This window comes from Plutella xylostella, chromosome 25 (assembly GCF_932276165.1).
Source record: "Plutella xylostella chromosome 25, ilPluXylo3.1, whole genome shotgun sequence".
NCBI lineage: Eukaryota > Metazoa > Arthropoda > Insecta > Lepidoptera > Plutellidae > Plutella > Plutella xylostella.
Window position 1 is genome coordinate 7,727,263 of NC_064005.1, and position 16,609 is coordinate 7,743,871.

The 16,609-nt window shown below is 39.4% G+C and overlaps 3 long non-coding RNA genes across 4 annotated transcripts; 2 read left to right on the top strand and 1 right to left on the bottom strand.

Annotated features, from left to right (window-relative positions):
• Positions 1-273: 273 nt before the first annotated feature.
• Positions 274-1,158, top strand: LOC125490578. Its single transcript, XR_007267774.1, has 2 exons — positions 274-342; positions 465-1,158. It is a non-coding gene; the product is annotated as an uncharacterized LOC125490578 (long non-coding RNA).
• Positions 600-2,574, bottom strand: LOC105381016. Of its 2 annotated transcripts, XR_007267773.1 has the most exons (5): positions 2,451-2,550; positions 2,036-2,348; positions 1,693-1,801; positions 1,389-1,571; positions 600-1,219 (listed from the first exon to the last, which is right to left on the bottom strand). It is a non-coding gene; the product is annotated as an uncharacterized LOC105381016 (long non-coding RNA). The 2 variants fall into 2 exon arrangements; XR_960466.3 differs by lacking the exon at positions 2,036-2,348 and having other exon boundaries at positions 2,451-2,574.
• A 12,812-nt stretch (positions 2,575-15,386) lies between these two features.
• On the top strand, positions 15,387-16,358 carry LOC125490587. Its single transcript, XR_007267782.1, has 2 exons — positions 15,387-15,453; positions 15,684-16,358. It is a non-coding gene; the product is annotated as an uncharacterized LOC125490587 (long non-coding RNA).
• Positions 16,359-16,609: the final 251 nt, after the last annotated feature.

Sequence of the window (16,609 nt, forward strand, 5' to 3'; positions counted from 1 at the left end):
ACCAACCCCCCCTCCCCCTCCCTGGATCACGTGTATTTTTTGGAAGTCTATGTAAAGGCAATTTTTGACTAGAAAAAAAATAGGTCATACTACAAATCGTTAAAATTTTTGCGCCGTCCAAAATATCGGTTCAGAAATACCTAATTTTTGACAAAAAATTAATACACGTGATGTCTAACGAGAACCCCCCCTCCCCCCTCGTGATGTTTCGTGAGGTTTTCAGTACCCCCTCCCCCCCCCCCTTTGAGCCTCACGTGATTAATGGACGGCCCCTTAGCATTAGGCCTAACCTACGTATTCGATGATGAATTGATGACGCATCATGATGCTATGAACTACTAAGTGTGGGTTGCACCATTTAACTTTAACTATTACAAACGTCAAATCTCTTGAAGATTGATCTCTCTCGTCAAGGGATTTGACGTTTGTAATAGTTAAAGTTAAATGGTGCAACCCACCCTAAGTGTATCAATAAACATCAAAATCAACTGTACCGTATGACAACTTACTTTGAAATAATAATTACATTTATAATAATATATTGATCCAGTAGCTAGTTAAAATAATTTTATTTATCAGTGTACCTATGTAAATAAAAGTTACTGAGCCAAAATGTATTTATTTTGTTCAAATCCACATTAGAAACTACATCATCATATTAAATTATTTTTATTTTATTGCGATGAGTGTTGTTGCACCCAAGTGACCAACAGATGGCGATTGGAATTTCTATAGTCTCTTTCCTAGAATAACAAATTACCTATATGCTTTCTAAAGGCAGATATCCACTGCTGACTAAATCATCTTGGAAAACAACAAAACTTTATAAAACTAATAATATTAATCATAAAAGTATTATTTCTCATATAAGTCTTTGAGTATTCTCATAATAATTCATTAAAAATCAAGTTATTACATAATTATAGGAAATTAGAAAATCTCAGTTGGTAATTATTTATAATTAAGTAGTAATCTAGTAGTCTTTAAAAACTAACAAATTACCTATAATGTAGGGCCTTATAATCACAGTTAGTTTTTACAGATATATGACGCTAATCTCGTCATTTTAAGTGTGGATGCAAGTCATGCAAGTCATGGCGTGCAAGTGTGTAGCCCACACGACTCGGCGATTTGGAATACTCAGCCGCTGAAAGGCTCTATATGCTCAAGGAAATTTTTTGGTGCGCCCACGACCGCGCCCACGACTGCGACCGAGTTTCTGAAATTTAATAATAAAAATATTATATTATAATTAATTATGATACGGATTTATTTGACAATATATCCACTATAGGTCCTATTAGGTACCATGTTGATGCATTTAAAGACATGTTTTTGTTATATTAATTAGGATTCATTAATGAATTACAATTAGGAATACTATCTACCTTTTTCTGCTTCTATGAATGCCATTAATCTGGCATTGTGTCCCTCATTTACAGCAGTTTGTGTATTTACTGCTGCAGCTACCATTTTCATGGCTTCCGCCTTCTCGCTATCGCATTGTATCTGCTCGCACTGCAAAACCATCAAGTCTCCTTTGGCTTCAGCCTCTGCGCCTCTGGGAGTTCCTGAAATTTTGAAAGATGTTTAATGGATCAAAATAAATTAAGTTTTTTTTAATCTATACTAAGGCTTATATCTATCCAGTGCTTATAACACTTTTATTCATTAATAATTATACAAACTTACACATAATTTCAATTCTGTCGGGCAAAGCACTATTTGTAGCAACAGCACCAGCACTAGTCCCAGTGGCTGTTGCTTGCGGTGCGGCATTCTCGTCACCAAGGGGAAGCATCTGTAATTTAAGGGGTAGCACCAAATTATTACCCTATCATTGATAGTCAAAGAAAGCAGCCCGCTGTAAGAACTTTCTAAAGGGCGCTCCACATTCACGCGAGAATCTCCGGAGATTCTCTGCGAGTACTGTAGGGAGAACTTCTTTGGGTACACACTGTCACAAAGTTCTTAAATAGTTCTCACTACAGTTCTCGCGTTCGATGACGATGGACGCCACAAAGTACACAATTACTTCCGTTCAAGTCGGCGGCGCGCGCGCTACGTTCTCGCCTGTTCTGACGTTCTCGCGCTCCTTTGTCTCGCGCCAAAATACCGACAAAAAGTGGAGTAAAGCTGGGGAACAACGCGAGAACTTGAGAAATCGCTTCCACATTCACGTTTCTCACATGTTTCTCGCGTTCTCGGGAGATTCTCTTGAGAATGTGGAGCGCCCTTTAGGCAGCTGGGTGCTTCCAGGCTGGGTGTGGAAGTATAATCACAATGTACAACAGTCATGTGCAGTGTAACCAACTGGATAAGCATAAGTAGCTTTGTCAGTAGTAATTCTAAAACAATTCGACATAAGTAAATAAATTTTATATTAGGTACAATACCTTCTGAGTATCGCAATCTTTATATTCAAACCATCTAGGTATATTGATACTTACTTTGGATACTTAAAAGAAACTTCTTTTCAAACAGTTCAGACAATTTCGGCTAAAGTTTTCAACAGAAAAAAAATATGGTAAATGTCAAAAGTGACAAGACTTACACACATACACGGTTTTTTTCTTCAACGTTGAATAAAAAGTCGTTCCTCCATACTTGATAAGATTAATATCGATTTTAAATCCCACAAAATAAGTTGTTTGGAATAAATTGTTTATTGAAATTTTCATTTATTCATATTAAAATATCGATAAAATTCTCGTATTTATCAACAAAATAAAACCCAATGATTCGTAAAGAACTGCTTTTGCATAAATAAAGCAGGGATCTTGAAGATTGAGGCCAGAATGAAGTTACATCTTTCCGTTCTACTGTTTGGTGTCGTAAAAACGCATAAACCAGCGTACCTCTTCACTGAGCTTTCCTGGCGCAATTCGCTGCGTAGGTGTACAGCACCTTTGTTAACTCCCCCTTACCGTACAACAAAATTTCGAGGCTGTTTCAAGTATATGGCGACCAAATGCTGGAACAATATACCCCCTCCCATCAGAGATCTTATCAATAAACACACTTTTAAACTGCGCTTCCGACTTTACTTGCTAGCTGTACAAAAGCAGGCTGCGTAGCTTACGTTCTAGCATTCTCTTCGCCATATACTTTTTCTAGGTGTCACCCAGCAAATTAATAACCACATCACTTGCTATCATTTTCACACATATCACTTAAACTCACATCACAATATATTCGTTTACACATACTACATAGCATACACCCATAATCATTTAACACAATTTATTGTTACATATTATTATATACATACATTCATAACATAATATATAAATATCTATTTTATTTTAGTATAAATATAATTATAACGTACCACAACACACTTTTACATATTTACTACACACATATTTATGTTTAGTTGAGGCTCCACTCCCACTCACTAAAATTGGTCCTGGCAGAATACCAGCGCTGTGATTATTTAATTATAATCATAGTATTATGCTGAGTCAGAACCCTTTTGCTAACATGATAAATACACATGTTGCTTTTCTATCTGCATGTCTTTTAATAGTGTTTTGTGTTTATGTAATCTTAAACTTTATGTTAAAAATCTTGCTGTGTAACCTGTGTATGTGTTGTGTTAAGTAAATAAATAATTTATCTATCTATCTATCTATCTTTTATAATCATAAAATGTGATAATATTAATGGTAGATATTGATTTTTTACGCTTGGCAATTTTTATGATGCAGGCAATTTTATTCATTTCATCATAAAAATTGCCATGCGTAAAAAATCAATTACTTTTTTGACATTCATATTATGTCCTATTTTTAATGATTGATATTATCTACTAATATAGGCTAAGACTCACTGTTGCTAACAAATTTTATGAATTTAAATTATCTGAAATAAACGAAATTACCTATTATTTCAACGTGCATTCGGTGCTTACGTAGGTCATATTATAATTAAAACAAAATCAAACCTATATTACTTTTCACTCTCTTACTGTCAAATTTCTCGAAATCAAATAGGTAGGTAGGCATAGGTAGGTAATTCGGCAAAATACATTGTCTGCGCGGCACGGTGGTGGCGGCGGCGCGGGCGGCGGCATAGACAGGCTCACTCACACAACGATACCGCGGTAACTGAGATAAAAAGAGACGGCACTAGTTTTCCCACAGAGTATGAGCGGGACAAAGCATAATGCCATCAAAACAAAAACATAACTTGTAAAAAAAGCCAAGTCTCCCAAACGTAAAAAAGTCGGTTTATTTTTTCTGTTTCTACCTACTAAAGGGTTCTCCTATTTTAAGTAATAAAAAAATCCTTAATTCAACATACCTAAGCTTGTAGTGACCATATTGTACCTAATGTACCTATACCTACACCAACCCCAAGTTAATTTTAACGATCGACCCGTCATTGTATGTCCACATCAAAAGTGCTACGAGTATGAAGGATTTATGGAAGAAACTACAAATTCTCGACATCAGAACCAAGAGGGCCGATATCCATTTTTGCAACTTTTCAGTAGAGCGAAAATAAACTTTTACTACCGTATATAACAAACACAGATGTTGGTTTTGGGGTCGAAATACCTACATTATTTCGCTCGGCTAGTTAATGAAAATACAAAATCGTTTCATTTGAAGACAATATTTATGCAATATTAGCGACAAAATCAAGTTTTGTATCTTTGAGTATGGAGATCAGCCCCATTTTTCGACTATAAATAGTAACTTAGAGGCTCACGTCAATAAAAGACCTTACGGCTGTATAGATTTTAGACTAAAAGGCAAGGCTTTTGTTAACATCGGACCTTTTGGTCAAGAAAATAAAATATCACTTTAAAAAAATGCCTATACCTACCTGTTATAACAACGGACTGTATGGTTCGGGGAAAATAGTATTTAAGTTGAATTTTGGCTTGTGTATGTCTACTATTGTCTACATAAGATCCAATGTCTCTAAAAATATAAAATAACCACGGTATACCTCTATTTATGACTATTTGGTTCGAATTAAAATAAAATTATACTCAAGAAAATGAAACAAATGAACAAATTGTGTGTAATATATGACTCCATGGCTCTGAAATTATTAATTATATTCAAGAAAAAGAAACAAAGGACCCGAATATGTGTATAAAACAAAGGACCCAAATGTGTGTAATATATGACTCTTTGGTTCTGAAATGATTAATTTTGTGAATGTTTTATTAAAACAATAGTAATTATAAAACAGGTATGTATAACGAATAAAACGACCAAACACGTGGTGGCCCTGTAAGTCGTGTTGCAAAAGAAAACGGGTGATAGATGGCATCAAAACCAGCATTAATAAGTTTGAACTTAGTTCTGAGTTTAGGCTTTGAACGCAACAAGGACCGTCATCGTCTGCGAGTTCTGCGACCGTTCGATCGTGTGTGGCATGCGGGACTGCTGTACAAACTGTCTTATACAAGCACGTTGCTGGTAATTGTGCAGACAGCGGCTTCATTCCTGGCCGAACGGTGGTTCTACGTTTTAGTCGAGGACACCGATTCCACCCTGCGCAAGATCTGTGCTGGACTTCCTCAGAGCAGCTGCCTGACTCTACGTGGCCTAAACGGACGACATCCTAACAATGGCCGGTAAAATTACTGATGGTGAGGTGAATACGTGGAGACGAAATGGAGTTGGCACTCCTTGCCGACGAAAGCGTGTAGTTTGTCTCATCTCAGAAGGAAAACCTGGCCGTATCAAAACTGGATCACCTGCCGGAATGGCTGGAAAAGTGGTGGTCAACGTGGGCACCGCGATGTTGTCCGCCGCCTGCACGCCGCCGGCTAAGAAGCTGCAACTCCGAAGTCATTTCGTCTCAGTCAAGTACCTGGGGCCCCTGGGGGTGAAAATCGAGCGCACGCTCACCATGAGTGTGCAAGCGGTCAACTCAGTCTACTAGGCGAAGGCCGCACGGGCTATGCTCTGTCCCATGTTGGCTTTCCGACTCCCCCTGCGCAAGAAGCTAAGGATCTTTAAAACATACATGCGTTTCCGTATTACCTACGCTGCTCCGGCGTGGTACGCACTATGCTCGATTACCAACTGCAAGAAGCTTCAGCTACAGCAGAACCTGACTCTGAGGCCAGCCAGACAGACGAACCTTAAAGATAGAAAACCTTTGCCGCCTTTTTTGAAGGAAGAAAATTTTTATTACAAGATTTTTTATATGTACCTATGAATATGGTCACTACAAGCTTATTTATGTTGAATTAAGGAATTACGTTATAACTTAAAATGGGAGAACCCGTTAGTAGAAAATGATAAAATAAACCGACTTGGTATAACTCACAAAAAAAATTTCAGTATTGTGCAAATTAATGTGAACACGAGTGAATATTTGAAAAAAATACACATTATTAGTTCTAAAATTTAAAAAACAGAGATATATTTATACAATTTTAGTTATTTTAATAAAAAATGTGTCCTTGGCTTTTATAACTGCTTCAACACGTTTTGCCATAGAATCGACATGATTTTAACAGTTTTCTGATATTTACTGGTCTAAAAAACTTGTATGGATTACAGCCACCATTATTTTAGTTTTTCTTGTGCAATCCGTTTTACGAAGTCTAACTTTCACGATGGCCCACTTATTTTCAATGGGATTAAGTGCTGATGAGTTATCTGGCCATCCAAAGGCATGATATCTTGTTGTTCTTGAAATATTTAAGCATAATCTTGGACACGTGGCATGGAGGCGAATTTTGTTGAAAAACTTATTGACCGTTAGCATCAACTTTTCTTAGTTTGGGGCTGTATTTCTTATATAGGTACCGGATGACTTGTGCCCATCGAAGGGATGATGGACTCGCTAAAATACAGTGGCTTGCTAGAACGGAGATTAGAAGTTGAACTAAGAAAATTTGATGATAACGGTCAATAAGTTTTTCAACAAAATTCGGCACCATGCCACGTGTCCAAGATTATGCTTAAATATTTCAAGGACAACAAGATATCATGCCTTTGGATAGCCAGAGAACTCACCGGCACTTAATCCCATTGAAAATAAGTGGGCCATCGTGAAAGTTAGACTTCGTAAAACGGATTGCACAAGAAAAACTAAAATAATTGAGGCTGTAATCCATACAAGTTTTTTAGACCAGTAAATATCAGAAAACTGTTAAAATCATGTCGATTCTATGCCAAAACGTGTTGAAGCAGTTATAAAAGCCAAGAAGGACACATTTCCTATTAAAATAACTAAAATGGTATAAATATATCTCTGTTTTTTTAATTTTAGAACTAATAAATGTATTTTTTTCAAATATTCACTCGTGTTCACATTAATTTGCACAATACTGTATGCTTGCGAGGCTTTTTACCCGACTGCCGAAGGAGGAGGGTAATGTTTCTCGATTGTATGTATGGATGTTTGTCTGTTTCTACGGCTTGATAGATTTCGATGTAGGAGGTATCGTTAGAAGCGCATTGATAGCGCAATGGTTATAGGCTATGTTACATCACATTAAAATGTATATAGCGCACGTGATGATCAAAAAAATAATATTTTTCCAATTATGCCGTGTGGGATATCAAATGACACAGCTTAATTAGCACATAACAAAAATATGCATATTGTAGGTATTTAATACACAAAACCAAAATTTTTTAAATAATAAAAATATGTTCATAAAGTAGTACCCGACTACTGACATAAAATTTCATAAAATAAAAACAACAAAAAAATTACAAATATTTTTTTTTATAAACAAACAAAAAATCCAACTGCATGCTAAAAATATGAAAACAAGCCCCAATGTTAATGGAAAGTATCGCAGGCGGGGACCAACTTGACCGCCACACAAGGCCACACACCTTTCTAGGTAACATTCAGCTAAATGGTGAACCCTCTGCTGGTCCCCGCCTACGATAATTTCCATTAACATTGGGGCTTGTTTTCAACTTTTTAGCGTGCAGTCGGGTTTTTGTTTGTTAATAATTATATTTTTTTCATTTTTGATGGCATTATGCCTTGTCTCGCTCATACTCAGTGAGAAAACTAGTGTCGTCTCTTTTTAATTCGGGGTTGTATGAACTTAACTGAATGTGTTTCGAACCATAAGGTCTGACGTGAAAATCTGACCGCATATAAGTAATCCCATCAAAAACAATACTTGTCAAAAAAACCAAGTCTCGTAACTCAGTTGTTCTAGAGATACTCGCAGCGATCAAGGACTTCTATGCCCGATTGTACGCTTCACATGCGCAACAGCCAGAACCCCAGATGTGTAGGTCTATTGTTTTTCAAGAAAGGAGACAAATTGCTCTTAAAAACCTATAGACTGATCACACTCTTGACCACGTGAATAAAATGTTTATGTACATTTATAACAGTCATCACGAGACTTGATTTGATGAATTTCAGCCGCTGGAGCATGCCGAATTTCGTGGGCGTTATAGCACCGTAGACCACATACACACAGTTCGGCAGATTATACAGAAGAAGGAAGAATATAATCGGCCTCTGTGTCTAGCTTTCGTAGACTACGAAAATTTTGACTCCGTCGAGATCTGGGCTTTTCTGGCATCCTTGCAGATATTTTTTTTTTATTTATTTATTTAAACCATAACTACGCTACTCTTACAGCTAAACCAATACAGTAGTGTAGATAAATAATATTAAAATTTAAGTTACAACTTAGAACATATCCTAATAACAATTAAAACAAAACAGACTATAAATTATAAATAACAAATTACATATAATGCAGTTCGTGTGAATTCACTCAGCGAGCAGTGGAAGAGGTCTACGTGATCGTGGATCCTATTGAGCAACCCCATCGCTCGCGTCAATGGAGCCTGCTGTTGGAGATTAGTCCTTCCGCTGTCAACGAGGAACAGTCGGCCCTCGCGCTTCCGGAGTGAGTCATTGGGCACCCGCAGTTGAAACCTCATGAGCAATACCATGTTATCAGCCTTACCTCGCCACACTCGAAACAAGTAGGATACCAGAGCTAGTTCCCGCCTAACTCTTAACTGGTTATACCCCACCATACCCAGGACAAACAAAGTGGGGTACATCAACGGGTACTAGTACTTAGGATACACCCCATGGAGTTTCATGTAGAGAAATCTAGTAAATTTATTTTGGATTTTCTCTAGCATGAGATTATATTTTGCTTCATGGGGTGCCCAGACCACTGCATTACACTCTAGTTTGCTGCGGACCAACGCATTGTACAGTGTTCTAGCAGCTGCAGTACTTGTAAAATTGTTGGTTGTCCTCAGAACGAACCCCAACGTCTGGAACGCCTTCTTACAGACCTTGACAATATGTTGAGTGAATGTGAGGTCTGCAGACATGTGCACGCCCAGGTCGCGCACCTCCGTCGCGCGCTGCACGGCGCCTCCATCCACCAGGTACTGGCGCGCGCGGGGGGAGCGGCTCCGGCTGTATGATATCACGTTGCACTTGGAGACGTTGAAGTAGAGCTTGTTCTGTCGACCCCACTCCACTACACTGTCTATATCGCGCTGTAGATGGTCATGATCTTCCTCGCCTGTGACTTTTGTAAAAAGTTTCAGGTCATCCGCAAACAAGAGACACTGAGCCTTGCCTACCACGTTTGGAAGGTCGTTAATAAGTAGAATAAACTCAAGAGGCCCAAGATTACTCCCCTGACTCACTCCAGAATATGTATGGTACACATCGGATACGCTATTTCCGCATTGGACGTATTGTTTCCGGTCCTTCATATAACTAGCAAAAAACTTAAGCGTCTTCTGTGTGCACCCCGCCGCGGCCAGCTTCACGAGCAGCACGTCGTTGTCCACGGTGTCGAACGCCTTCCTGAAGTCGAAGTACGCTGCATCCACCTGTATACCTGCGTCAACGTGCGGTACTAGGTATGACATAAAGTTCAAAAGGTTACTGGTGGTGCTGCGACCCGGTCTGAACCCGTGCTGGGCGTCCGCTAGGTGCGGCCGGACCTCATCGTACACAATGCTGAACAGGGCCGACTCAAAGACTTTTGCGTAGGTACATGACACTGCAACCGGTCTGTAGTCCGCTACGCTAGATCCGCCGCCTCCCTTGGGTACAGGAATCACGCGAGATGTTTTCCATCTCACGGGAAACGTTGAGTTCTCCAGACACAAGTTATATACATACGTGAGAGGCCCCACCAACACCTCCCTGGAATCTCGCACCAGGTACGGCGGCAAGTGGTCCGGGCCCACGGAGCGATATGTCCAATAGATTGACACATCGAGGCGCTGAAGTGCCTAATGACACTGAAACGATTACTGTCCAAGCATAGATCCAGCCACAAGATCTATCCATAGGCAAAGGGGAAGAGGACGTAATTTCTCCGATACTGTTCCGTGATACATTAGAAGATGTATTAAAACTCTGGACTGGAAAGGACTAGGCATCAATATCAACAGTGAAAGCATATTGTCATTTTATTTTGTTAACAATATGCACATACGTCTATCTGACATGGCGATAATTAGTTGAATGCGCCCCACTGATGCTTATACGCCGTCTATACGCCTCTCTGACATGGCGAAATTATTTAAATGCGTCCTACTGATGTTTATACGCCGTCTATACGCCTTTTTGACACGACATAAAATTATTGATACATCGTATACGCCTTTATGTTATTTATTAATATCTCAAAATCTAGTTTACTGAAAATTTCAAAAAAATTACAGAACGTGTATTACTAGTATAGGAATCGATTGGCATTAAAAACGCAAAATCGATTTTTTGCGCTTACGCCCCTCTGGCATGAAGCCCGCGATATATATGTCGCAGGCATCTGGTTTAATCTCCTGTTTGATTGAACCGCTAGCCCGTTCATTGGATGACGCTATTCAGTTGTATGACTAGGCCGAACGTTGAATGTACAAGCGTCACAAAACGTCCAACTAGTTAGCGGACTTAAAATCAGTCAGGTGGTGAATAAAACAAATATGGCGTCTAACAGCGAACAGCTGACACAAAAAGCACTTGTATTGTTATTTTTTGCAAATAAATTAGCTTTAAAGTGCGTTATTTATGTTAAAATTGTGTGACAACATGGATTTACCTATTATTACACCGTCGGCGGATAGTTTCAAGGAAAAAATGTGCTGAAAATGGATAATTATGAACAACAACATCAAGGTACGGTTATTGTTATTGTTTAGTTAATTTGTGAGATGAGAGCTTTGTAAAATAGTCTTTTTGTTGACTCTTGTCTGGTCATGTTCATCCTAACCAGACATTACAAAGTTGCTATACTATATCCCATTTAACGACTTCGCTGAATAACGTTCAGTCAAGACGTTGGATGTTACAGTCAACCACTTGACGAGTTGTTCTTTAGTCATTCAACTGAGTAGCGTCATCCAATGAACGGGCTAGCGGTTCAATCAAACAGGAGATTAAACCAGATGCCTGCGACATATATATCACACAGTTATAACTATACCTATCTATCACCAAAAAATCAACAGCTCATAACTCTTTATTATCGGCCTTATAAGATAAAACAGCCTTATTAATTTGATACACATACAGATCGTAACATTTTTTTAAACCGTCCCTTTTTATAAGAAACCGTCCGTTTTTAGGTAAAATACCGTCCGAAATGGTTCAATGGGACTGGCAACACTGTAAAAATCATCATGAATCCGCGCGAATTGTCTTGCGAATTGACAGGCAGGAACGAAGAAAAATCTTTATTAAACAGTTTGGGCATTTCAAATCTCAATGTAAACAAAAAGTTATCCAAATAAACAGATCAATCAGCAGCAAGTGAAGAAAAACAATGGCTTTTCCGTTGTTTTCTGGAGTGGGAATTACAGTTATTACAGTTAACAAGACTTGGATAGCGGCGCAAGCGCCCAAATGACAACAGATGTAGGTAAATATGATTGAAAATAATCTCATCCAACGAGCATCAAGGAGATTATGGCAGCAAACCAAAGTGCCATGCCAGTATTGTATTCGGGTGATGTGAGTATTGTATTCGATTGTTGTAAATATGAGATAACCTTGAAATATGTCTTGTGTTTTCCTAACCTTGCGATGACCGCACGTCTGCATTTACATGGTGAGTTTATATATGTCGCAGGCATCTGGTTTAATCTCCTGTTTGATTGAACCGCTAGCCCGTTCATTGGATGACGCTATTCAGTTGTATGACTAAAGAACAACTCGTCAAGTGGTTGACTGTAACGTCCAACGTCTTGACTGAACGTTATTCAGCGAAGTCGTTAAATGGGATATAGTATAGCAACTTTGTAATGTCTGGTTAGGGTGAACATGACCAGACAAGAGTCAACAAAAAGACTATGTTAAAAAGCTCTCATCTCACAAATTAACTAAACAAAAACAATAAACGTACCTTGATATTGTTGTTCATAATTATCCAGTTTCAGCACATTTTTTTCTTTGAAACTATCCGCCGGCAGTGTAAGGATAGGTAAATCCATGTTGTCACACTATTTCAACATAATTAACGCACTTTACAGCTAATTTATTTGCACAAAATAACAATACAAGTGCTTTTTGTGTCAGCTGTTCGCTGTTAGACGCCATATTTGTTTTATTCACCACCTGACTGATTTTAAGTCCGCTAACTACACTCGCGAGCAACCAAATCGACTCAAGCCTTCACGGCGCACATATACATTGATTTTCCTAAAACGATAAATGGTAAATATAAAAGTGATATGTCATTCGAAAGCTGAAGAATTAGGCTTTCAATTAAGATCAATACCATAAAAAAAAACTAAGCGCAGATTTAATGACGCATTTTAATTGCCCGTCAGTGTTAATTACCTCATTAGGAATCCACGCCTTGCGCTACCTGATCCCGCTATAAAACCTTTCCACATCCGGTGTACCTTATCAGTCACTTGTTGCAAGTTGACCGGTACACATCTCGTTGCATTGTATTCCTTGTTTTCGCAAACCCATGGATACCACACCAGAAGAAGCTGCTCAAGTTGTTGCCTTGCTGCAACAAGGGTTAAGTCAGCGAGCAGTCGCTGCCCAGCTCCACTTGAGCCAGTCTGCTGTATCCCGAGTATACAGACGGTTCCAAGAGACTGGTGCCTTCAATCGAAGACCAAGAACGGGCCGCCACCGCTGCACTTCAGAGAGAGACGACCGCTTCATTGTCTCAACCTCGCTGCGCAATCGACACCTTACGGGCGTTGATGTGCAGCAAGAACTGAGACGTGTACGACAAGTGGCTGTCAGCGAGTGGACAGTGAGAAGACGCTTGAAGGAAGCCAACTTGACACCAAAAAGACCTGCATCAGGCCCCAAATTGACTGCAGGCCACCGACAAGCGCGTCTTCAGTTTGCTCGAGAGCATCTCGATTGGAGCATTGCGCAATGGCGGTCGGTCCTGTTTACTGATGAGTGCAGAGTGTGTCTGCATGGCAGTGACAGGAGAGGCCGGGTCTACCGGCGTCCGGGGGAACGATTTGCCCAATGTTGTTTCGCTGAAACAGTAGCATATGGCGGCGGTTCCTGCATGATGTGGGCTGGTATTTCTCTAGAGGGAAAAACCGCACTTGTTTTCGTGCCTGGAGGCGGCCGAGGAGGCGGGTTAACAGCTGATCGGTACATCACCGACATTCTACTCGGTCATGTTGTGCCCTATGCAGAATTTGTCGGTGAAGACTTCGTGCTAATGCACGACAATGCCCGCTGCCACACGGCACGAGTCAGTCGGCAGTTTCTGAGAGAGAAGGAATTGCGCACGATGGACTGGCCTGCGCTCAGTCCTGACCTGAATCCCATCGAACACTTATGGGACGAGCTCAAAAGAAGAGTTCGGGCCAGGAATCCAGTCCCTGCAAGCGTGGACGAGCTGAAGACAGCTTTATTAGAGGAGTGGGACGGCATTCCTCAGGAAACTGTCAAAAAGTTGATAAGGTCTATGAGAAACAGGCTGCAGGCTGTAATTAGGGCAAGAGGGGGCAATACAAAGTATTGATTTAAATAAATAAATTTTTATCTTAACATTTTTTGTTTAATTTGTATAATACGATACCCATACCCTTTTTTCCTAAATTCCCGTTTTTCCTACAATTGCGTTCAGACATCATTTATTTCAAAAATGATGAATGGATTTCAATAATAATGATATCAAATTAAAGCTGACATCTTAAGCTTTTAAATGACATATCATTTTTATTATTTCTATTCATAATTTTACTTGTATTAATGTATGTTTGCGCCGTCAAGGCTTGAGTCGATTTGGTTGCTCGCGAGTGTAGTTGGACGTTTTGTGACGCTTGTACAATCAACGTTCGGCCTAGTCATACAACTGAGTAGCGTCATCCAATGAACGGGCTAGCGGTTCAATCAAACAGGAGATTCAACCAGATGCCTGCGACATATATATGACACACTTGAACCAAATGCCACCGCTGCCCCCGGGCCATGCCTCTATAATGAGAAGGTAAGTGTAGAAATACATTATTTTAAAACAATAAAGGGTAAAAATTTCCATTAGCGTCATTCGAAATAAGGGTTACGGGGTGTGTGGGGGGAAGGGGGGAGGGGAGGGGAACCTCCCCCTCCAACCCCCACATCTAGGAGACAAGTAGTTTTTGAGATATTGACTATATAATGTGATGTGCCATACATTCTCGGTGAACTGACACATAAATATGTCATATAGGAACATCAGGAACTGTGTCGTAAACGCTCGCGCTCCGCTCCGCTTCCCTGCGCTACGCTTTGGTTTCGATGAACATGTGCACCTAACACGCTCCTCCTCGCTTTGCTCGTCGTCGCACTTATCTTTAGGTTTTGATCCCAAGGGTTTGACTGCATTTGTATTTGTAAATATTAATATGGTCACCTGGCTGTGTAGAAAAAAGCTATTGCCTATTTAAAAAAAAAACAAAAAAAAGTTGCATTTATAACCTCATCTGTCATTTCCCATACAATTCGACCTCGATTTTAAACATGAATATCTCGGAAACTATTTGTCTCCTAAACCTGAAATTTGGAATAGAGACTCCTGGGGTATTACTCTTATTGTATACCAAGTATCAACATCCAGCATTGTGGGAAATTTAGACCAAAGCCAGTATAGTGAATAAATTTATCCGGACCCATATTAAATTATATATATATCTATCCTAAATTTATCACATTTTAAAATTAAATTTCAGATGTTTATTGGTGCCGGCGCTATATCCAGTAAACAGTCGCCCATAGAGCAAGAAATCGCATTGCGATAATGGAGATGGATCGGTCACACTATAAGAAGGGGAGCCGATAACATGGCAAGCATCGCTTTCGAGTGGAAACCGCTAGGAGGCCATCGGAGACGCGGTCGCCCTGTGCACACATGGCGGCGCACAGTGGACGGCGAGCTGCGAGCGCAAGGCCTGAGCTGGACGGAGGCCAGAGCGGTTGTTGAGGACTCTCGCGAAGGCCCTCTGTACCACTGGGGTACCTTAGGACGACAACACCATAATGCAGGTAAGGTATTGAGTATTGATTCTAATCTTTTCACCATACGTGCAGACATGAGGTGCAGCAATGTATTACTATATTATATACTATATTATCTGTCAAAAGTTTCATGATAGTTTCCGCTAGAGGCGCCACTTTGTATGCGAGAAAACTGAAACTTTTATAGTTTTTATTTCACACAGAAATGTTATTTATTTGGCACGCCTTTTTATTAATGTATCGTTTCTTGCCAACAGATCACCTGGGTGAAGATGACGATGCAACATCGACATGTCGAAGTACCCAGCAAATGTGACGACAGGAGTTCCTGTCAAAATCTTTGATAGTGCGCGTCTTCTTCTTCTTGGCGTCCTATGACCCCCCGTGGGGGAAAGGGCAGACACAACGGTTCTCCATCTCAGTCTGTCGACGGCAGCGAGCTTCACGTGGTCCGAGCCACGTCATCTCCGCGTCCTGCATCTCGTCATGAAAGTGTGCATCACTGAAAATATAATACCTAAATGGCCATTAGAATTGAATTACGTTCACCCTAGATAACACAGTACACAGTCATGCATGCACTATAATACCACAATATATTATAATATAATGAGCTCTTACTTAAAAGAGCTATGATATAAGTAAAGCTATCGATGTTATTTGTCACACCAGAGTAAAAGTTCTTACTGTACCTTAGTTAATGAAAAATAAATAAATAATGATTATTATAAATAAGCACACTATACAGAATTCTTGAATCAGAATATAGGCTAAGAATTTTGTAAGAAAAAAAATAATAAATTTAGAAATACCATTGTGATCTTAATCATACCTACTTATAACAATAATAAACAATATAAAATAATTTAACATGATTGTGTTGATGTAGTTTCTAATGTGTATTTGTATAAAATAAAATAAATTTGTCTTGGCATCTTTTATTTACATATTAAGAAACCAAAATAAATCTACAAAAAATAAACTGGTCACATTCACTGTAAGTTGAAAGTAACCTCCATTAAAATAAAATACAAAAAGAAAAAAGATCTTCAGCTGGAATCGATCCTCGAACCTCTAGGTTGATATGGAGCTACATCCAACTAGGCTACGGTTCAGATAATTATTATGGTGAAAAGTTCCTTCACTTTCTTCCCGAGCCAAAAGCATTTTTTAGCTGCTTACA